Raw genomic sequence first — 6000 nt, forward strand, 5'->3', positions numbered from 1 at the left:
GATCTAGTTCAAAACGGGGGCACCAGTATTTTCTTAACGAAACACTAACGAAACACTTTGAAACTTGGGACACTGGTAGAATGTGTCATATAAAACATCTTTTACTCTTAGTCTTCTTAACAAAAAAACGTACACCGCAAGTTATTCCATGTTGTCGTATTTCTGTAATTTCAACCAATCACTGACATCTAGTCAGCTGAATAGAGTTACTGCTGGCCGGTCATAAAAATGTTATTCCCTGTGACATATTTCATCCGGTTTAATCGTAATTTATACGCATATATTGTTTATATAATAAATTACGCTGTGCGTATCTATGTGTGTAACAATTTTAGAGTTCGGATTCTAGAGTTAGGGTTAGTTTTAGGGTTAGGGTTAACAGTCTAGTTAGGGTTAGGGGATTAATACGATATACACTGTTACAGCGCTAACTGTTTTCAACTGAATACTTGTCAGTGATTAGTAGAAATTATCGAAATAAGACAATTTTTTACATGAAATAAAATCGAATACAAAAATTTTTTTCTGTTCTATAACACAAAATAGATAAGTATACGAAGTTTGAAAGTCTTTTAGTACCAAAAACACTACATAAAACATAAAGGAAAACTGGTGCCCCCGATTTGAACAAGATCCGGTCCCTGTACTCAGCTGGTGCATATTTCATTGACCTTGAAAGGACGAAAGGCAAAGTTGACCTTGGAATTTGAACTCCGAATGTAAGGACAAAATACTGCTGCACATTTTGTCTATTGTGCTACTGACTGTGGCAGCTCATTGCCTTAATACCTGTGCTAGAGAACACAGCCACGTCTCCCTCAAGCTTCACCACACAAACTTAAAAATGGATGAATATATGAGATAATGTTGATGGTAGTTGTAATGATACTAGTCATGTTGCTGGTATTGTTTAGCCCTAGGTCAGTCCTAATAGATTAAACTGACCTATGATCAAAGGCATTCCAGTCATAACCATCCCATCCATTGCTCAGATATTGATTAGCAATGTCCTTTTATTTTCAAGATAGTTGAGTGTAACTCATGGAAGATTTGGCTGATATTTTCAGCAGATCAACTGACCACTTAAGGAGTCTTCCTCATTAGCTTGATGGCACTGATGTTGTAGGTGGTGTCGTGTCATGTGGTGGTGGTGGTGGTGGTGGTGGTGCTTAGTTGGTTTTGGTGGTGCTACGTGGTACTTTGACCAAGTTTCAGGAAGACATTAGGTTCAATTTTCATTAACCAAACAAGCAAACAAACCCCTGATCACAATCATAAAATATTTTTCATTGAACTTCCTTAGCTGGTTGCCTTCGTACATGCCTGTGTGTGTGCATGTGTACTGCATGCATGTGTGTGTGTGTGTGTGTGTGTGTGTGTGTGTGTATGATTGTGTAGGTGTAGGTCAATAATTAAGTGCACTTTCCTGCTACCTGTCCACTCGTTGACCCTGCTGACTTCTCTCAGAACAAGTTCATATTTCCATACAATCCATATATATATATATATATATATATATATATATATATATATGTACATATATATTGCCTGGGTCTGTTTCAATGTGTTCCATCAATACATGATAAAGATTAGATTTTGTTGTTGTTGTTGGTAGTGGTAATGATGATGATGGGTGGTTGAGGGTGGAAACCTGTCTTTTCTTTTTCTTTTTTCTTCTCATTTGTTTGTTTTTACTCTGCCGTCCCAACCCACCTCGAGAACTTGCTAGGCTGGCCTATCTACCCCCAGCTGTCGCCAATGGGTGCAATTATTTCCAATTCTCTTTTGTACTTTGTGTTTTTTTTTTTATGTCAGGAATGTGTGGACTTTATTAGTGGTCTAGGTTCATTGAGTGCAGAATAATTTTATATATATACACACACACACACACACACACACACACACACACACACACACAGTCACACACTTGTTAATGTTTATCACTATCTATCAGACACAGCCCTTTGTGTGCGAGTGTGTGTGTATATATGTATATATATATATATATATATATATATATATATATATATATGTATATATATGTAGACATTCACATGTCCTCATATATACTCCAATGAAGCTCCATACTAAGCAACTCACTACAGGTTTTAAATAAATAGCTACATACAAATATAAAAACACGTGTGTCCACACACACACACACACACATTGGATGAGTGCCTATGTTTACCTTTATATGTATGCGTTTGTGTGAACTGTCTCCATCTTTACAGTACAATACACATATGCACGCGTACATGTTTTCATGTGTGCATACATTTGCGTGTGTATGTGTGTGTGGACCCCCTAATCTTTTCTTTTTGAGGAAGAAGACCTGAAAAAACAATGGCATTACTCCCCAAATTAAATAAAATGCTTTTGTGCTCTCCTTTCTACCACCAGTCTACAATGTAGTAATATGTACAGTTTGTATGCCCTATTCTATTTAGTTTACTATCTCTAATTAGTAGACGTTATATTTAGCTAGCTAGTTACTTAGCTAACTAGTAACTGTTAGCAGTTGTAATATTAACAGTACATAGGACGGCAATGTATTTCGACAAAGTTTAACATTGCATGAGTTTACTCTAACAGTGTTAATTAAAACAAATCCGTAAATTATCTGAATCAGCAATTATAATTTGCAGATGATCTTATAATTAATTAACAATAACTAATATTATGATTTGTAACTCTAGCACAAAGTCATACATTTTGGAGAGTGAACAGCCAATTAAATCGGTCCTTACTACTTTGCTGGCACTTATCTTAGCAACCCCACAAGAATGAAAGCTAAATGAGCCTGGCAGGATTTGAAATGAGAGTATAGATGCCACTAAATATCTCAAGATATTTAGAAGAATATACTACAGATTCTGTTAATTCTTGTCATTATAAGGTTTCTGATAGAGGCACAAAGTTTGAAATTTGGGTGAGGAGCTAAGTCAATGGACTTGTTTCAGTCAATGGACTGCGGCCACACTGGAGCACCACCTTGAGGAATTTTAGCTGAAATAATGGACCCCATTTCTTATTTCCTTGTACTTGCTCTATTGGTCACTTTTGCTTAACCATTAAGTTGCGGGGACATAAACACACCAATGCACAAATACATACCTGTAAAATACACCATTTTGAGCGTGACCGTTGCCAGTACCCGCCTGACTGGCCTTCGTAGGATTTTCGAGCGAGATCGTAGCCAGTGCCCCTGGACTGGCTCTTGTGCGGGTGGCACATAAAATACACCATTTTGAGTGTGGCCGTTGCCAGTACTGCCTGACTGGCCCTCGTGCGGGTGACACGTAAAAGCACCCACTACACTCTCTGAGTGGTTGGCATTAGGAAGGGCATCCAGCTGTAGAAACTCTGCCAAATCAGATTGGAGCCTGGTGTTGCCATCCGGTTTCACCAGTCCTCAGTCAAATCGTCCAACCCATGCTAGCATGGAAAGCGGACGTTAAACGATGATGATGATTATGATATATATATATATATACAACAGTCTTCTTTCAGTTTCCTTCTACCAAATCCACCCACAAAGCTTTGGTTGACCCAAAGCTATAGTAGAAGGCACTTGTCCAAGGTGACACATAGTGGGGATACCATATGCTTAGGAAGCAAACTTCTTACCACATAGCCATACCTACACCTCACCATTTCCAGTCTATGACTGGGTATTTTATTTTATTAAACCTGAAGAGATGGAAGGCAATGTTGATTTTGGCATGATTTGAACCCAGAATGTTGAGAGCTGGAAGAAAAAGCACATGATATTTTTCTAACACTCTAACGAGTTTACCAGCTTGACCTTATAATAATTTCTTTTTATTTTTGACAAGGGTAATGGATCAATTGAATATTGTAGGTGTGTTATCAAAATGATAGGGTCTTGCACAGAACTGACTGAAAAAATAGGAATGGAAAACAAAAGTACACAACATGGGATGTCCCAATAAGGGTATATGTTGTGCTTTTTGTGTACTTTTGTCGAAGAATCTTATGCCAAAGAACTCCACAGAATGACCCTTACTACCTAGGGCAAATGTTCTCTCCTAACTGTTCTCTGGTTTAATGATGTGCACTAAATGCAGTCCCGTTCATTTAGGCCATTCTTACCTCTCACATGCACCTTCCAATAAATTTAATGAAGGGCAACATCTTGTCCAAGTGGAACTTTAAGAGCTTGATGAGGACTAGGCCAAAGAAGATAATGTCTCTTCAGAACTTTCAATCTTGTTTTCCATGTGGTCACTTTTGCTTGCTGTTCCCAGCCAATAGTGGGTAGCAAGGTTGCATTCACAGCAGATTTAGCTGATAACTCGATCTGTCCTACATGTGACAACAGTTGTTTCATAATAAAATACTAATAATGGTAGTAGTAGCAGTAATGATGGGCTCTCCTGTCAAAGACAACGCATCAGTGTTCAGTTTTCTTGCCAAATGACCTTCACAAATGATTTGTTTATAGTGATCAATGTGTGTCCTGTACATTAGCTCACTCCCTCCATCAAATTGACGTTACCTTAGCAGGTGCATGGTGTACTACATGTCAGGTGTTGAAGTGATTGCTAAGCCATGCGAGATGAAGTGTTTTGCTCAAGAACTCAATGCACCAGCTGGTCTGGGAATTGAAACCATGATCTCACAATTGTGAATGCAACACCTTAACCACTAGGCCATGCACCCTTGCTGTAACAATAATAATAATAATAATATAAATATAAGGGTCTACAAATGGAGATGGAATGTATAGTTAATACAGTTCTCTGTTCTTTTGCTTATGCAACAATCTTTGAAAAATAAGAGGTAAAGTAGCCTCAGATAAAATTTGAACTCAAAACATAAAAGGACGTAACTAAATATCATGATTTGTTTTGTCTGTAACTCAACGAATATGGTTTTACTTGTTAGCAGTACATTAGTGTTTGCCATTCCACACCATCATGATTTGATTGGTTCTGTATGACGACATATTCTCACATGATATTATCTAGTATCCCTACTTCCTGTACTCGTAATTTCTAAACATGTGCCCCCAGACTGGCTCTTGTGCGGGTGGCACATAAAATACACCATTTTGAGTGTGGCCGTTACCAGTACCGCCTGACTGACCCACTACACTCTCTGAGTGGTTGGCGTTAGGAAGGGCATCCAGCTGTAGAAATTCTGCCAAATCAGATTGGAGCCTGGTGTAGCCATCTGGTTTCACCAGTCCTCAGTCAAATCGTCCAACCCATGCTAGCATGGAAAGCGGACATTAAACGAACGATGATTGTCTATCTGCTTTGTTTCTCTCAAGCAACTCCTGCAATTTTCTATAAATGCAACCGATTTTTCATCAGCCCATGTTGGGTTAATGGTCAAGATACTTCATGCTCAACAATCAGTGCTGTGATCTTGTGACTGACCTTGACTTTTGCAGGCCCTCTCAGACTGGTGAGATTGATGTGACCAATACCCAGCCTGATCAACTGCAAGAAAAATTGTGATGAGAAAGGAATTGGTGAGGCAGGTGTAACCTGAGCACTTGCTCTGGAGTAAACCCCACTAAAGGAAATTCTTAACTTGGTAGTGTAGCAGATGGGCATTATAGAAATAAATCAATGATGTTTTTGGAATTGATTCTGGTTGATAATACAATAAGAATCATGGAGATATTTTGTAATTAGATATAGACTTATTCATGTTGACTTAGAAAATTGTTGATAATGATTGTAACCAACTAGGGAGCCTCTATGTGATTATTCAACCTGTGAGAAATAGTGACCAAATCGCATTCAAATTGCACCCCTACTGCCATTCACTAGATGGCAGTAACTCCAAAAACTAATTGACTTGGTTTGTAACATCCTGTTTAGTTCATGCCAGCGTGGAAAATCACATGTAAAATTATCATTATTGTAAAATTATTATCATTGTTGTTGTTCATTCCACCCTTTTTATTGTTACATTAGAGAATGTAAGTGAAGTAAAAAGAGAAAAAGACCTAAATATGAGGAT

At 38.1% G+C, this 6000-nt stretch overlaps 1 protein-coding gene across 1 annotated transcript in view; it reads left to right on the top strand.

Annotated features, from left to right (window-relative positions):
• The window catches only part of LOC106869709 (uncharacterized), a 154439-nt gene that overhangs the window by 86622 nt on the left and 61817 nt on the right, over positions 1–6000 (top strand). The gene's annotated exons all lie outside the window — the stretch shown is intronic.

Source organism: Octopus bimaculoides, chromosome 8, assembly GCF_046866305.1.
Source record: "Octopus bimaculoides isolate indiv1 chromosome 8, ASM4686630v1, whole genome shotgun sequence".
NCBI classification, from domain to species: Eukaryota; Metazoa; Mollusca; class Cephalopoda; order Octopoda; family Octopodidae; genus Octopus; species Octopus bimaculoides.